At 44.8% G+C, this 18,182-nt stretch overlaps 2 pseudogenes; both read left to right on the top strand.

Moving 5' to 3' along the window:
• Positions 1-2,766: 2,766 nt before the first annotated feature.
• Positions 2,767-10,102, top strand: LOC139422398 (leukemia inhibitory factor receptor-like; annotated as a pseudogene).
• Positions 10,103-11,434: 1,332 nt separating this feature from the next.
• On the top strand, positions 11,435-17,112 carry LOC139422397 (cilia- and flagella-associated protein 53-like; annotated as a pseudogene).
• The last annotated feature ends 1,070 nt before the right edge of the window (positions 17,113-18,182 follow it).

Here is an 18,182-nt window from a genome sequence, read left to right as displayed (position 1 = left end):
TTATTAACTGGTTTGATATATTTCAGCTTTTGTTTGAATTTTGTTTAGCTATTGACTCATTGTTTCATTACTGTTTTAAAGAAGTGGTGGCTACCATTGTGCGGTCCTTTCCAACATGATTCACTTTGACTGAAGATGGTACTTGCTGCACTGAATCCTTCAACATGCACATATGACTTATGACAATGGAAGTGTTTAGGCCTACTGTTGAAAATGGCCTTGGTTAAGTGATGAATTGGTTAGAGAAATGGACTGGTGAAAATAGGATTGGGGTGCACTGCAATTGCACTTAGCAATCAACATGAACTAAGTATGCAATTACTACAGAAAATATTTTTCTGTATAAATGCGTAATGTTGAAAAGTTAGGTCCTCTGCGAGCAGAGAATTGTATAGTTGCAGCCCACAATGTGCATAGTGGATCACTGCTCTAAATGAAAAAGAAATATGGATATTTAATATCGCAGATTCCCACTCAACTATACCTTCATATAACCTTATTTTGCACGTTTGCATTCTAAGAGACCTCAGTTCACCTTTTCAACAAACTGCAAAATTCTAAATAGTGGTTAAATGTTGTTTTTTTGTCAAGTCTACAGTACATTTCATAGTTAGACACATTTGAACATAATACTGATGTTTCAGATATATATTGAATAAGGTCAATTATTTGGGAACATAATTGTACTACTTTCTGTTGGGGACCAAAAAGCTAAACTGAAAAGCCAATAATTATTTGTTATCTAGCAATTGTTTGAAACAACAGGAAGTAGTAACTTAAATATTTAACTTTGTCTACATTTGAGTGATTTGAAGTGGACTTTTGCTGATAAAGCACTGTATGGGGATGTGAAAACAAAGCCTTCATTGTACCTGGACCGTTTAGGAACAGAGAGACAAAGATAAGAGAAGTGTTATTTATATTTTTCCTCAAGTGAAAACATTTTCAAGAAGATGTATATAAGTCTGTGTCTCCCCCCAATTTGTGGTTTTCCTTGTACAGAACCATGTATGTTTTTGGCATTTTATATAGGCCATTAGAATCATTCTTATTAAAGGGATGCATTGATAATAAAAACATAATCTACTCACTTATATGTCACTGTATTTTATTATATCAATGTGTCTTCAACTATGACTTTAGATTTTGGTATGGAGTTGGATCATCCAAAACCAGTGTGTGGGAGTTAACTTGTTTTATGTGAAATTTAAGCAGTCTGGCCCATGACTTCCAGGGCTGTTTTCATGTGTTGCATAATTTCTTCAACTTCTCACCAGGAAAAACATCCTTTTGTTTCAACACCGCTTTACAGGAAAGACCTCCCCTAGCAACGCCTCACATCTCCAGTTCCAAAAACATTACCGCTCTTTGTAAGTATACTGTGTCACGCCCTGACCCTTGGTTCTCTATGGTGTTGTTGTGCAATTATGGGAGGTTGTAAAGACCCTTCCTTGGAAGGAGACACCAAGGAAAGTGGAAGGATAGAAACGACGCCGGGGACTGCGGCCACAGAAACCCCAAGATTCTTTTTGGGGGGGGGGGGGGCATGAGGGAGGTTGGCGGAGCAGCAGAGAGTGGAAGAGTTAACTCAGTCCTGTGCCATCTGTGCCAGCGTACTCACCCTGAAGAGCCAGATACCGTCAGGGAGGCGATGGAGAAGTTGGGAGAGAGAGCTGAGAGAAATGTTATGTAGGTGTTCTGCACGGCATCTGACCTGAAGAGCCTGTCAGCAGTCTGAGTCCTGTGCCAGCTCTCCGCACCCTTCCTGAAGTGCGTGTCACCAGTCCAGTGCCACCTGTGCCGGCTCCACGCACCAGGCCTCCAGTGCGCCTCCCCAGTCCGGTACGTCTTGTGCCAGCTCCCCGCACTCGCCCTGAAGTGAGTGTCACCAGTCCGGTGCCACCTGTGCCAGCTGCATGCACCAGGCCTCCAGTGCGTCTCCCCACTCCAAGGCCGGGGCCTTCCTCTGCGCCGATGCCCAGTCCAGGTACGGCGTTCAGCCCGGCGCCATGGCCGAAGCCTTCCTCTGCGCTGGTGCCCAGTCCGGGCACGGCGTCCAACCCAGCTCCTAGGTCGGAGCCTTCCTCTGCGCCGGTGCCCAGTCCAGGCACGGCTTTCAGCCCAGTGCCATGGTCGGGTCTGGGGGGTGCTACGACCCGCTCCGGAGCCGCCAGCGCTACTAGTCAACCCCCCCCCCCTCCCCCAAACCTCCCCATTTGGTTTCAGGTTTTGCGGCCGGAGTCCGCACCTTTTGGGGGGGGGGGCTACTGTCACGCCCTGACCATAGAGAGCCCTTGGTCCTCTATGGTGTAGTAGGTCAGGGTGTAACTAGGGGGTGTTCTAGCTCAATATTTATATGTTGGTCTTTTGTATGGTTCCCAATTAGAGGCATCTGGTAATCGTTGCCTATAATTGGGGATCATATTTAGGGAGCCATTTTTCCCACCTGTGTTTGTGGGATCTTGTTTTGTGTTTGCATGTGCACCACTACTTTCACGTTTCGTTATTGGTTTATTGTTTTTTGTTTAAAGTTTCACCGTAATAAAGATGTGGAACTCTACACACGCTGCGCCTTGGTCCCGTCCTTATTACGAACGTGACATACTGCCTATCTTGGTCAGCCTAAATGAACCACGCTTTAATTTAGATTTTAATTCTGAAACAAAACTCATAGTATAGGCAAATCAAACAATTACAATTACCAGAGACTACTGAGGCTATCTCTATAAACCAACACCTCACCAAAATATATATTATGGGATTAACATGTTGGATTTCCTGCTGTGGGCTTCACTGTTCCTCTCAAGCATCCAAGAACAGAACTGTCAGGATGGTGAGTCCAAAACTTTATCGTTACAATACTTTTGACTGATACAGTACTGTATGTCATGTTGAATTGTATTTTGAGATAACTATGTAGCTCCAGGGGTCCTGCTGTCTGGACCTCTGAATGTGAGGGTGGATTACAACCTACAACACCAGAGGATCTCTGTAACATGGGAAGATGACCCTCCTACCTACAGAGTACCGGACAAACGGATTTATGATGTGGAGGTTCTCTTAACACACAATATGAAAGAAGTATACAATGTGAGTGTTTGTTAAATCAAGGAATACTATGCACATTACAACAATGGACCTTCTTACTACAACTGGTTGCTATTTCAAGGTTATTATATAGTAGCAAGTATAGTACCAGTGACTGGGTGTGAGTGCCCTCAGGAAGCTGTGGATGTCACACCAGACCAGGTTGGCAGTAAACATCACTGGAATTGGACCTCTGCTTTACCCCTAGAGTGCACCTCCCACTCAGTCAGGCTCTGCTCCTGATACCAGAGCTATACCAGTCAATGGAGCCCCCTACAGAACATCACTGGTTAGTGTTTGTATTTCACGTCACAGACACACACAAGCACACACACGATGTTGGTCATTCACATCAGTAACATTATTTTCTACAGGGATAGCCTTGTCATCACACCCACAGGTTTACCCAAAGAGCAGAGTGGTTAAAGTCGATAGCAACTTCACCTTCTGCTGTATTCTTGGGCTGGGACAGAGACTTGAATATATGAAATACAACATTGCAATGAACACCACTCACGTCAGTGACCAGAGTTATGCCATGGTTGTGCACATGAAGTCTCCCTCTCCATCCAGTTGCATCAATGTCTACTGTAATTCATTTCTGTATGGCACCTGTGTTTACGTGGGACGTAAGTATAAACTGCTTGTAAGCCTCCCTCTTACCAATCAAAGCTCATCTAACAGGTAAACAACTCTAGTCCCTTGCGTTACTGTGCAGTTTACTGAATCATTTGAGTGTGATCATTGAGGAAATTACATGTTTAAAAGTAGAGATCTGTAATTCACTTCACAATTGTAGGATCTAAATGGCTGCATTTACACAAGCAGCCCAATTCTGACCTTTTGCCCAATTAATGATATTATTATATATCTTTTTTTATAGTTCAAAGACCTATGAGTGAAAAAAATATCTGAATTGGGCTGCCTCTGTAAACGCAGTCTATGTGTTCAAACCTCATCCTCTCTGAAGGCCCCCCTGGTGACAGGAATCTCGTGTGTGAAACCCGGGACCTGGAGTCAGTGGAGTGTCACTGGGACACAGGGGGGGCCACCAGTCTGACTAAACAGAGGAAGACTTTTTATCACCTACATGGAAGGTACAGTACTATTACAGATACAATCATTTATTCACCAACATTTCGACAGCAAGCTGTCTTCGTTAGGGTGGGGCGGCAGGTAGCCTTGTGGTTAGAGCGTTGGACTTGTGACAAAGGTTGCAAGCTCGAATCCCCGAGCTGACAATGTAAAAATCTGTCGTTTTGCCCCTGAACAAGGCAGTTAACCCACTGTTCCTAGGTCATCATTGAAAATAAGAATTTGTTCTTAACTGACTTGCCTAGTTAAATAAAGACAAAATGAAAGGCCAAAGCACTACCCTGCTATCATTGTGCAGTAATCACTTGAGGTGACATTCTCCGTCCATGTACTTTTCAGAACTTGTCCACACGATACAGTCTCAAACTGCTACCAAACAGTACGCGTCCATCAGGGGGAGAGGAATTGGACATTGGCTGCCAGAAACCCGCTCAGAGACACAGCTGACCTGAAGAAGAGAGGTAGAGTAGTGTGACAGCTACTCCTCACACTGCATACAAATCTGTTCTTTACTCTGTCTATTTATTTACAATGTTGTGTGGTTCTACATTCAAGTGAGTTTACTGGCTCCCATGGAAGTGGTAGCTTCAGATAAGAATGCCAGAAATGCCCGTGTTCAGTGGAGCTGGGATAGGCAGCAGTACAATATGCTGTTAATGGTTTGTAAAGTACAGCTGAACCACAGTGGACACATATGCATGGTGAGTTACAGTAGGACACCTACAGTAGAATGGTTCACCCATTCACAAAGTCTGAACAATAGAGTTATTAACTAGGCATTACTAATGCCACACCCATTTACACTCTATTCACAGAGGAGATATTCTGGCATAGGTGTTACGTCAGTAGTTTTACACAATCTAGCACCTGCCCAGACATAAAGTGCAGGTGCTTTGTGGATTAAAACAGAACCTCTGGAAATGAGGCGACTGGAGTAGAGAGAGTACCTTCCAAACCACGGAGGACAGCGAGTATCAAATCCCTATGCAACTACATACACACACCTTTTCAAATAAGAGTAAAAAGGAAGACGGATTACACACACAAAGATTTCAGTGTGCATTGTATTTGAATACATACAGTTCACCATTTTTATGTCATTGTGTGTTTTTTAATGGGGAGTGTTACTGCACAGCTATTTTCAGGTCTCTCTAGAGATGTTCGATCAGGCTCTGACTGGGCCACTCAAGGACATTCAGAGATTTGTCCCGAAGCCACTCCTGCACTGTCTTGGCTGTGTGCTTAGAGTGGTGGTCCTGTTGGAAGGTGAACCTTCACTCCAGTCTGAGGTCCTGAGGATTCTGGAGCAGGTCTTTTAATACATTAGCAAAAATGTCAAAAACCTGTTTTCAATATGTCAGGTGTGGCATATCAAGAAGCTGATTAAACAGCATTATCATTATTACACAGGTGCACCTTGTACTGTGGACAATAAAAGGTAATTCTAAAATGTGCAGTTATGTCACACAACACAATGCCACAGATGTCTCAAGTTTTGAGGGAGCATGCAATTGACATGCTCACTGCAGGAATGTCCACCTGAGCTGTTGCCAAATAATTAAATGTTAATTTCTCTACCATGACCAACCTCGTTTTAGAGAATTGTGTGGGAGAGCAGTTTGATAATATCAACATTTGCCCCGTGGTGGCGGTGGGGTTATGGCAGGCATAAGCTACAGACAAAAAACACAATTGCATTTTATTGTTGGCCATCTGAATGCACAGCGATACCGTGGCGAGATCCTGAGGCCCATTGTTGTGCCATTCATCCACCGCCATCAACTCATGTTTCAGCATGATAATGCACGGCCCATGTCACAAGGATCTGTAGACAATTCTGAAAACGTCCCAGTTCTTCTATTGCCTGCATATATATTTTAAAAAAAATATATAACCTTTATTTAACTAGGCAAGTCAGTTAAGAACAAATTGTTATTTACAATGACGGCCTACCGGGGAACAGTTGTCACGACTTCCGCCGAAGTTGGCTCCCCTGCCTGTTCGGGTGGTGCTCGGCGGTTGTCGTCACCGTCCTACTAGCCGCTACCGATCCCCTTTTCGTTTGTCTGTTGGTTTTGTCTTATTAGTTTCACCTGTGTGTATTTTGGTTTAATTAGCTTCCCTATATGTAGTAGTTTTACCCGCCCTTGTTTTGTGCGAGATTGTCTTTTGTTACGTGTGTACATATTAGGTCATGGTGTATTTTGTTTTCTATACTGGACACCCTGTGGTTTTGGGTTGTCTGGTATAGTGTCCTGCGCCCTGTATTTTATTGGGCTTATCAGTTTGGTGTGCAATAGTAAAGCACTTTACTCCGTTACTCTCTGTCTGCGTCTGATTCCTGCACACACACCTAGTCCCGCGTGACAATAGTGGGTTAACTGACTTGTTCAGGGGCAGAACGACAGATTTTTACCTTGTCAGCTCGGGGATTCGATCCAGCAACCTTTCGGTTACTGGCCCAACGTTCTAACCACTAGGCTACCTGCCCCCCACATACTCACCAGACATGTCACCCATTAAGCATGTTTGAGATGCTCTGGATCAACAATGTGTTCCAGTTCCCGCCAATATCCAGCAACTTCGCAGAGCCAACAACATTCCACAGGTCACAATCAACAGCCTGATCAACTCTATGTGAAGGACATGTGTCACACTGCCTGAGGAAAATGGTAGTCACACTAGATACTTACTGGTTTTCTGATCCACACCCCTACCTTTTTTAAAAGGTATCTGTGACCAACAGATGCATATCTGTATTCCCTGTCATGTAAAATTCATAGGTTGGGGCCTCATGAATTTATTTACATTGACTGATTTCCTGATATGAACTGTAACTTAGTAAAATACCCCCCCATCTATCTTCGGCGTTCGTACTGTTAGGTGACTTAAACTGGGACATGTTTAACACCTCGGCCATTTTTACAATCTAAACTAGATGCCCTCAATCTCACACAAATTATCAAGGAACCTACCAAGTACAACGCTAAATCTGTAACCATGGGCACCCTCTTGGATATCATCCTGACCAACTTTCCCTCTAAATACACCTCTGCTGTCTTCAACCAGAATCTCAGTGATCACTGCCTCATTGCCTGCTTGCATAATGGGTCCACGGTCAAACGGCCACCCCTCATCACTGTCAAACGCTCCCTAAAACACTTCAGCGAGCAGGCCTTTCTAATCGACCTGGCCCGAGTATCCTGGAAGGATATTGACCTCCTCCCATCAGTAGAGGATGCCTGGTTGCTCTTCACCCAGTAGAGAATGCCTGGTTGCTCTTCACCTCAGACTTGACTGCCCTTGACCAGCACAAAAAACATACTGTGGCGTTCTGCATTAGCATCGAATAGCCCCCGCGATATACAACTTTTCAGGGAAGTCAGGAACCAATATACTCAGTCAGTTAGGAAAGCTAAGGCTAGCTTTTTCAAACAGAAATTTTATTTCCATAGCACTAATTCCAAAAAGTTTAGGGACACTGTAAAGTCCATGGAGAATAAGAGCACCTCCTCCCAGATGTCCACTGCACTGACCATAGGAAATATTGTCACCTCCGATAAATCCACAATAATCGATAATTTTAATAAGCATTTTGTTTACGGCTGGCCATGTTTTCCACCTGGCTACCCCTACCCCGGCCAACATCTCAGCACCCCCTGAAGCAACTTTCCCAAGCCCCCCTCCCTCCGCTTCTCCATCACCCAAATCCAGACAGCTGATGTTCTGAAAGAGATGCAAAATCTGGATCCCTACAAATCAGCTGGGCTAGACAATCTGGACCCTCTCTTTCTAAAATTATCCGCCGAAACCCCCATTACTAGCCTGTTCAACCTCTCTTTCGTATCGGCTGAGATTCCCAAAGATTGGAAAACTGCCGCGGTCATCCCCCTCTTCAAAGGGGAAGACACTCTAGACCCAAACTGTTATAGACCTATATCCATCCTGCCCTGCCCTTCTAAAATCTTCAAAAGCCAAGTGAAAAAACAGATCACTGACCATTTCGAATCCCACCTTACCTTCTCCACTATGCAATCTGGTTTCCGAGCTGGTCATGGGTGCACCTCAGCCACGCTCAAGGTCCTAAACGATATCATAACCGCCATCGATAAATGACAGTACTGTGCAGCCGTCTTCATCGACCTGGCCAAGGCTTTTGACTCTGTCAATCACCGCATTCTTATTGGCAGACTCAATAGCCTTGGCTTCTCAAATGACTGTCTCACCTGGTTCACATTCTACTTCTCAGATCGAGTTCAGTGTTTCGAATCGGAGGGCCTGTTGTCCGGACCTCTAGCAGTCTCCATGGGGGTGTCACACTGTTCAATTCTCGGGCCAACTCTTTTCTCTGTATATATCAATGATGTCGCTCTTGCTGCTGGTGATTCTCTGATCCACCTCTGCGCAGACGACACCATTCTGTATACATCTGGCCCTTCTTTGGACACTGTGCTAACAAACCTCGAAACGAGCTTCAATGCCATACAACACTCCTCCCGTTGCCTCAAACTGCTTTTAAAAGTGCATGCTCTTCAACTGATTGCTGCCCGCACCCTCCCGCCCGACTAGCATCACTACTCTGGACGGTTCTGACCTAGAATATATGGACAACTACAAATACCTAGGTGTCTGGTTAGACTGTAAACTCTCCTTGCAGACTCACATTAAGCTTCTCCAATCCAAATTTAAATCTAGAATCTTCTTCCTATCGCAACAAAGCCTCCTTCGCTCATGCTGCCAAACATAGCCTCGTAAAACTGACAATCCTACCGATCCTTGACTTTGGCGATGTCATTTACAAAATAGCCCCCAACACTACTCAGCAAACTGGATGTAGTCTATCACAGTACCATCCTTTTTGTCACCAAAGCCCCATATACTACCCACCACTGCGACCTGTATGCTCTCGTTGGCTGTCCCTCACTACATATCCTTCACCAAACCCACTGGCTCCAGGTCATCTATAAGACGGGACTTTACCTAGCAAAGACTTATCTCAGCACACTGGTCACCATAGCAACACCCACCCGTAGCACACGCTCCAGCAGGTATATTGCACTGGTCATCCCCAAAGCCAACACTTCCTTTGGCCGCCTTTCCTTCCAGTTCTCTGCTGCTAATGACTGGAACAAATTGAAAAGATCACTGTCTTATATCTCCCCCTCTAACTTTAGTATCAGCTGTCAGAGCACTGTACCTGTACACAGCCAATCTGTTAAATGCACACCCAACTACCTCATCCCCATTTTATTACTTACCCTCTTGCTCTTTTGCACCCCAGTATCTCTACTTGCACATCATCATCTGCACATCTATCACTCCAGTATTAATGCTAAATTGCAATTATTTCACCTCTATAGCCTATTTATTGTCTACCTCCGTCCTCCTCTACATTTGCACACACTGTACATAGATTTTTCTGTTTTTCTTTTCTATTGTGTTTTTGACTGTACGTTTGTTTATATGTAACTCTGTGTTGTTGTTTTTGTCACACTGTTTTGCTTTATCTTGGCCAGGTCGCAGTTGTAAATGAGAACTTGTTCTCAACTGGCGTAACTGGTTAAATAAAGGTGAAATAAAAATAAATAAATACAAATTGTTGCATTTACATTTTTGTTCAGTATAGAACCCTGCACTAGAAAGCAGTTCTTGCTGCAGTTATATCCTGATTGGGGTTGCAAAATTCCGGTAACTTTTCTCGCAGGTTTTCCAAAAATCCTTGTTGGAGGATTCTTGGATTTTTTTCCTTATTTCCTCTTAATTCCAGTCATCTTCCAACCAGGATTTCCTGGAAAACCAGGGAATTTTGGGAAAGTTACCGGAATTTTGCAACCCTGTCTTTCTTTACCTGTTTTCCAGGTGGACCATGGCCACCAAATCCTCTATGTGGATCATTGTCATCACAGTGAGATTGATATAGTGCGTGACCCAGGGCAGTCTGGTGAAGCTGCACCAGAGAATGATGCTGGAAACTAGATGGAGGAGGGTGCCATATCCAGCATATACTCCGATGTCCCAGCTCCTCGTGTATACTACAACCAGCAACCAAGCAAAACCCCTCCAGTACACTCCACCACATCCTCTCCTCACACAACGGGGTCTCCATCCTCTCCAAGCTCTGGCACAGCAATCCAGAAACCCTCATACAACCTAGCAGTACAGACTGTTTTAGATATGGGACAGCCTGTGATATATGATGAGCCGTATATTAACTGTCCCTCCTGTCCAAACCCTGTACCACACAATGCCACATCTTATGTGCCCTGTGAGATATACTTCAGGGGTTTCAGTGTCACATAGAAACCAGTTCTCCATGCAGTCTCATTTCCATCAGCTCCACTCACTTCTTGCTATCAGATTCATGAACTTAGTACATACAGTCAATCCACATTTTTGTTCCAACGAGCACTAACACACCTAAGAGGACATCATGATTTTGATTGGGCCATGATAGCACTGCTGCCTGAAAGAAAATGGGCTTATTAAACCAAAATAATAAACAACTGTACTTTAATTTATTTAAATGCACTTCTCTCTGCTTACTTGATATGTTGCCATTATGTGAAATATTTAGATGACAGAGAAAATGTTTTGATAGGTAATGTACAGCATGAGCAAATGCCTAAGCACTAAACCTCCAGTAGAGGTCTCTCGAGATCAAAGAATCTTCTCCTATCCACTTCTGCAGTAGTTGTCATGGTAACATTTTACTAGTTCCATCAACAAACCCGACCGAGACTTCTCGTCAAGGTCCATATGAAACAGTTCCAAAACTTTTTTATTTTATTTAACATTTATTTAACTAGGCAAGTCAGCTAAGAACAAATTCTTATTTACAATGATGGCCTACCAGCGTCGCCAAACCCGGACGACGCTGGACCAATCGTGCGCCGCCCTATGGTTCTTCCAATCACGGCCGGATGTGATGCAGCCTGGATTCAAACCAGGGACTGCAGTGACCCCTCTTGCACTGAGATGCAGTGCCTTAGGCTGCTGCACCACTTGAGAGCCCAGATGTTTTAGTTAAAGCAAATAACTAGGGCTTGGAGGATTCCTTGGCCAGGTCACTTGTTCAGGAGAAACAGCTGGCCCACAACCATGATTACTAAACCTCACTACATGTTCCAGAGGGCGATGTTAATGTTCGTCTATGGAGATAGTATGGCTGTGTGCTCGATTTTATACACCTGTCAGCCAATAGCCAAATCCATTAATTTGAAGGGGTGATCACATACTTTTGTATATATAGTGTATGTTGGAGGCAGAGGAGAAGGAGCTCCTGAGAGTGCTGGAGAGACAAGCCAAGATGCGTGAGAGAGCCAAGTTACTGCAAGAGAGAAGGCAGAGTAAAAGGTAGAGAGTGGTGGAAAACAAGCTAGAACAGCTATTCGGGTAGAGGGAACACCTTAATGTTTTTATAGTTGCCAATCTTGCAGTTTTTTAAATCCAGGTAAATACCTCCATACCGAAAGGTTCTAATTTTAAATGGAAAATGTTCAGAGAGCAGAGTGAGGAGCTGCTGACTGAACAGACTCAACGCAGACAGGACAAGGTTGGTAGAGAGTGGGCTGTGCAGCTACGACAGGAGGCGCAGCAGCAGAAAGAGGAGGTGGAAGAGTAACCTGCAGCAGCTGGCCAACCTGCGTGTTTAGATGGAGGCCTCTGAGCAGCGGAGAGAACAAGCCAAGCAGCTCAAAGAGGAGGAGGCCCAGCTACTCGTAGGCTAATTCAGCCGGTAGCTGAGATGTTTCTCTCTGAATCTGTGTATTTCTGCTCTGTGATCACTAATTGGGCCCTCTGTATCTTGCTCTGTGATCACTAATTGGGCTCTCTGTATCTTGCTCTGTGATCACTAATTGTATCTTGCTCTGTGATCACTAATTGGGCCCTCTGTATCTTGCTCTGTGATCCCCAATTGGGCCTTCTGTACCTTGCTCTGTGATCACTATTTGGGCCCTCAGTATATTGCTCTGTGATCACACTAATTTGGGCCCACTGTATCTTGCTCTGTGATCACTAATTGGGGCCATCTGTATTTTGCTCTGTGATCACTGATTGGGCCCTCTGAATCTTGCTCTTTGTGTGTGCCAGGGGGAGCAGAGAGATATGCTGCGTTTGGAGGAACAAAGAGAATACCATCAGAAGCTCCAGGTTCAGGAGAACCGACGCAGGCTGCTGAACCACTTTCTGAAGCTGGAGATGAAGCTCCTGGCCAGAGAGCAGCAGGACGAGCTGGCCCTGACATGAGCATCTGACTGAGTGTGTGTTTTTACAGCTTGAGCTGCGAGTGGAGCAGAGTAGGTACCAGCAGTACCTGGCCAATCAGCTTGAGGAGCAGAAGAGACAGGAGGTGTAGACAGAGAAGCTGATAGAGCTGAAGCAGACCTCGGTCCGTAGGCCAGGGATAGGCTGATGAAGGACGTGATGGACAGGCCACCTGCAGATCCAGGAGAAATGTAAGGAAAGGGATGAAAGGAGAGCGGTCTGTAGATCTGTCCCTTTCAAGTTCAACTTTCAACTTTTAATGAAATGCCTTTCTTGCAAACTCAAAACCCAACAATGCAATAGTCAATAACAATGTATTACTTGACAAAACACAAAATAAATAAGAATAAGGCCCTGTGAGTGTGCATAGAGAGAGTGCAAGTAGGTCAATATAAATAAGAATAAGGCCCTGTGAGTGTGCATAGAGAGAGTGCAAGTAGGTCAATATAAATAAGAATAAGGCCCTGTGAGTGTGCATAGAGAGAGTGCAAGTAGGTCAATATAAATAAGAATAAGGCCCTGTGAGTGTGCATAGAGAGAGTGCAAGTAGGTCAATATAAATAAGAATAAGGCCCTGTGAGTGTGCATAGAGAGAGTGCAAGTAGGTCAATATAAATAAGAATAAGGCCCTGTGAGTGTGCATAGAGAGAGTGCAAGTAGGCCAATATAAATAAGAATAAGGCCCTGTGAGTGTGCATAGAGAGAGTGCAAGTAGGTCAAAATAAATAAGAATAAGGCCCTGTGAGTGTGCATAGAGAGAGTGCAAGTAGGTCAATATAAATAAGAATAAGGCCCTGTGAGTGTGCATAGAGAGAGTGCAAGTAGGTCAATATAAATAAGAATAAGGCCCTGTGAGTGTGCATAGAGAGAGTGCAAGTAGGTCAATATAAATAAGAATAAGGCCCTGTGACTGTGCATAGAGAGAGTGCAAGTAGGTCAACAAAGATACAAATTAAACTCGGACCGTGTAACTATTTTGTTAGCTACAATGTATTCAGAAAGTATTCAGACCCCTTCACTTTTTCCACATTCTGTTACGTTACAGCCTGATTCAAAAATGTATTCAATTGTTTTTTCCCCCCTCATCAATCTACACACAATACCCCACAATGACAAAGCAAAAACTGCTTTTTAGACATTGTTGCTAATGTATTAAAAATAAAAAACTGAAATATCACATTTACATAAGTATTCAGACCATTTACTCAGTACTTTGTTGAAGCACCTTTGGCAGCGATTACAGCCTCGAGTCTTCTTGGGTATGACGCTACAAGCTTGTCACACATGTATTTGGGGAGTTTCTCCCATTCTTCTCTGCAGATCCTCTTATGCGCTGTCAGGTTGGATGGGAAGCATAGCTGCACAGCTATTTTCAGGTCTCCAGAGATGTTCGACTGGGTTCAAGTCCAGGTTCTGGCTGGGCCCCTCAAGGACATTCAGAGACTTGTCCCAAAGCCAGTCCTGCATTGTCTTGGCTGTGTGCTTAGGGTCGTTGTCCTGTTGGATGGTGAACCCTCGCCCAAGTCTCAGGTCCTGAGCGCTCTGGAGCAGGTTTTCATCAAGGATCTCTCAGTACTTTGCTCCATTCATCTTTGCCTCGATACTGACTAGTCTCCCAGTCCCTGCTGCTGAAAAACATCCCCGCAGCATTATGCTGCCACCACATGCTTCACCGCAGGGATGGTGCCAGGTTTCCTCCAGACGTAACACTTGGCATTCAGGTCAAAGAGTTCAGTCTTGGTTTCATCAGACCAAAGACATTCAGAGACTTGGTCTGAGAGTCCTTCAGGTGCCTTTTGGCAAACTCCAAATGTGCTTTTTACTGAGGGGTGGCTTCCGTCTGACCACTCTACCATAAAGGCCTGATTGGTGGAGTGCTGCAGAGATGGTTGTCCTTCTGGAAGGTTCTCCAATCTCCACAGAGGAACTTTGGAGCTCTGTCAGAGTAACAATTGGGTTCTTGGTCACCTCCATGACCAAGACCCTTCTCCAAGACCCTTCTCCCCAGATTGCTCTGTTTGGTCAGGCGGCCAGCTCTAGGAAGAGTCTTGGTGGTTCCAAACTTCTTCCATTTAAGAATGATGGAGGCCACTGTGTTCTTGGGGACCTTCAATGCTTCAGAAATGTTTTGGTACCCTTCCCCAGATCTATGCCTCGGCACAATCCTGTCACTGAGCTCTACGGACATTTCCTTTGACCTCATGGCTTGGATTTTGCTCTGACATGCACTGTCAACTGTGGGACCTTATATAGACAGGTGTGTGCCTTTCCAAATAGTGTCCAATCAATTGAAATTACCACAGTTGGACTCCAATCAAGTTGTAGAAACATCTCAAGGATGATCAATAGAATAGAGTTCAATTTCAATTCTCATAGCAAAGGGTCTGAATACTTATGTAAATCAGGTATTTCTGTTTTTTTTATTTTTATACATTTGCTAAAATGTATAAAAACCTGTTTTCGCTTTGTCATTATGGGGTATGGTGTGTAGATTTATGAGGAAAAACGTTTCTTTAATCCATTTTAGAATTAGGTTGTAATGTAACAAAATGCAGAAAAAGGGAAGGGTTCTGAATACTTTCAGAATGCATTGTATTTAATGGTCGTATTGCTTGAGAATAGAAGCTGTTCAAGAGCCTGTTGGTGTCAGACTTGATGCACTGGCACCTCTTGACGTGCGGCAGCAGAGAAAATAGTCTATAGTTGGTAGGTGGTTGGGGTCTTTGATGATTTTCCGGGACTTCTTTTCACACCGCCTGATATTGAGGTCCTGGATGGCAGGGAGCTTGGCCCCAGTAATGTACTGGGGCTGTCCGCAAAAATCAAATCAATCAAATCAAATGTATTTATATAGCCCTTCGTACATCAGCTGATATCTCAAAGTGCTGTACAGAAACCCAGCCTAAAACCCCAAACAGCAAGCAATGCAGGTGTAGAAGCAAAACCCTCTGTAGCGCCACGCGATCAAGGGCGGTGCTATTGCCATACCAAGCAGTGATGCAACCAGTCAATATGCTGTCAATGGTACAGCTGTAGAACCTTTCCAGGATTTGAGGGCCCATGCCTAACTTTTCTAACCTCCTGAGGAGGAAGAAGCACTGTTGTGCCTTCTTCACAACTGCGTGTGTTTGGACCATTTTAAGTCTTTAGTGATTTGGACACCGATAAACTTGAAGCTGTCTATCTGGTCCACTGTCGCACCGTCGATGTGGATGGGGGCGTACTCACCCCCTTGTAGTCCACGGTCTTGCTGACATTGAGGGAGCAGTTGTTGCTCTGGCACCACACTGCCAGGTCACTGGCCTCCTCCCTGTAGGCTGACTGATCGTCACCGGTGATCAGGTCTACCCCCGTTGTGTTGTCAGCAAACTTCATAATGGTGTTGGAATCGTGTGTGGCCACACAGTCATGGGTGAACAGGGAGTACAGGACGGCACTAAGCACACACCCTTGCGGGGCCCCTGTGTTAAGAATACGCATGGTGGAGGTGTTGTTGCCTACCCTCACCACCTGGGTCAGCCTATCAGGAAATCCAGGATCCAGTTGCAGAGGGAGGGGTTCAGTCCCAGGGTCCTAAGCTTGATGACGAGCTTAGAGGGGGCAATGGTGTTGAACGCTGAGCTGTAGTCAATCAACAACATTCTCACATAGATATTCCTCTTATCTAGGTGGGTGAGGTCAGTGTGGAGAGAAATTTAGATTGTGTCATCTATGGATCTGTTGGGGCGATATGCAAATTGGAGTGGGTCTAGGATGTCTGGGATGGTGGAGTTAATGTGTGCCATAACCAGCCTCTCAAAGCACTTCATGATTACAGAAGTAAGCTCTACAGGGCGGTAGTCATTGTGGTATGAAGCCTTAGTTCTTGGGGACAGGGAAGGTTGCGGTCATCTTAAAACGTGGGGATTACAGACTGGGACAAGGAGAGGTTGAAAATGATCGTGAATATGCCTGCCAGCTGTTCTGCGCATGCTCTGAGAATGTGCCCTGGAATGTGGTATCATGGTGTGTGTGCTTGTGTGTTTGTGCTTTTACCTTAGTGGATCTGAACATGCAGAAACAAGCCCAGCTGGCCAGGGAGAGAGTAGAGCTGAACAAACTGCTAGATGATGAAGAGAAAAATATTCTGAAAGTTGTCCTCTCACAGCAATACACATACATTTTTTTTCCTCTATATATCCAACCCTCTTTTATACACAGCAAAAGTCTTCCCAATCAATACTTCTTCCCGGTCTGAGACAGGGCTGTCAGGGGTTCCAAGCAGACCTGCTGGCCCAGCAGCAATTGAGTGATGAGGGAAGGGTTCAGACAGAGCAGGAGCGCCAGCATGGCCTGGTCTACCAGGAGCACCGGCAGGGCCTGGTCTACCAGGAGCACCGGCAGGGCCTGGTCTACCAGGAGCACCGGCAGGGCCTGGTCTACCAGGAGCACCGGCAGGGCCTGGTCTACCAGGAGCACCGGCAGGGCCTGGTCTACCAGGAGCACCGGCAGGGCCTGGTCTACCAGGAGCACCGGCAGGGCCTGGTCTACCAGGAGCATCGGCAGGGCCTGGTCTACCAGGAGCACCGGCAGGGCCTGGTCTACCAGGAGCACCGGCAGGGCCAGGCGCAGTACAACAGGAAGATGCAGGAGATCTTTCCCATGCTTACTTGGAACAACCTGTGAAGTAAAGCAAATGTATTTTATTTATTTTACCTTTATTTAACTAGGCAAGTCAGTTAAGAACAAATTCTTATTTTCAATGACGGCCTAGGAACAGTGGGTTAACTGCCTGTTCAGGGGCAGAACGACAGATTCGTACCTTGTCAGCTCAGGGATTTCAACTTGCAACCTTCCTGTTACTAGTCCAACGCTCTAACCACTAGGCTACCCTGCCGCCCCAAATCCATTTAAGGCCTGGCTCGGCAGCGAACACATACTCAGATACACATTACATGCACACACATCATTCGTAACTCAGCTAAAGTACACAAACACTTATTTCTAACTATCACACACCCACATGCACACACACCTAACCCTGTTTAACTATGTCTAACCTCATAAAAACACATCTCTGGCAAACGCGTTACGCTGTAATCCTCTTAAGACAAATTAGCTGTCTATGTTTCTCTGAAAATGGTATAGTGATATAAAATAAGTTTGCTCATTATGCTTACTCATGAGTTCAGGAAATAAATGTTCTATTTTGCTCGTTGGCAGAGTGCTATTGCATTCATTGATGGACGATTTGCCCAGGAATTAAGCTGTTTATATTTTGTCCAGGAACTAGAGCTGTAAATAAAAAATGCCAATGGTAAATTTTAAAAACTCCTATTTGAGCACATTGTTGGAATATTAAATTGACCTATTTAAGGATAAATCAATTTGCAATTGCATAATCATACAAATTAGATTTGTCACATGCGCCGAATACAACCGGTAGACCTTAACGTGAAACGCTTACTTACAAGCCCTTAACCAACAATGCAGTTATATTTACTAAATAAACTAAAGTAAAGAAAAGTAACACAATAAAATAACAGTGAAGAGGCTATATACAGGGGGTACCGGCACCGAGTTGGTGTGCGGCGTTATATTACTGTGGAGTTGGAGGCCTGCCTGTATGTACATGAATAAAGGAGTGTCTCTGGATGTCATTGTACTGTAATGTAATCTCACTTGATGATGGCAACCAAAACATTGTTGGGTAATACAGGGATAAAGTGTGTGACATACATTGTGTCATGAGCTTA

Source organism: Oncorhynchus clarkii, chromosome 12, assembly GCF_045791955.1.
Source record: "Oncorhynchus clarkii lewisi isolate Uvic-CL-2024 chromosome 12, UVic_Ocla_1.0, whole genome shotgun sequence".
NCBI classification, from domain to species: domain Eukaryota; kingdom Metazoa; phylum Chordata; class Actinopteri; order Salmoniformes; family Salmonidae; genus Oncorhynchus; species Oncorhynchus clarkii.
The sequence above is the reverse complement of the archived record's forward strand: the minus strand, read 5'-3'. Positions and strand labels throughout refer to the sequence as shown.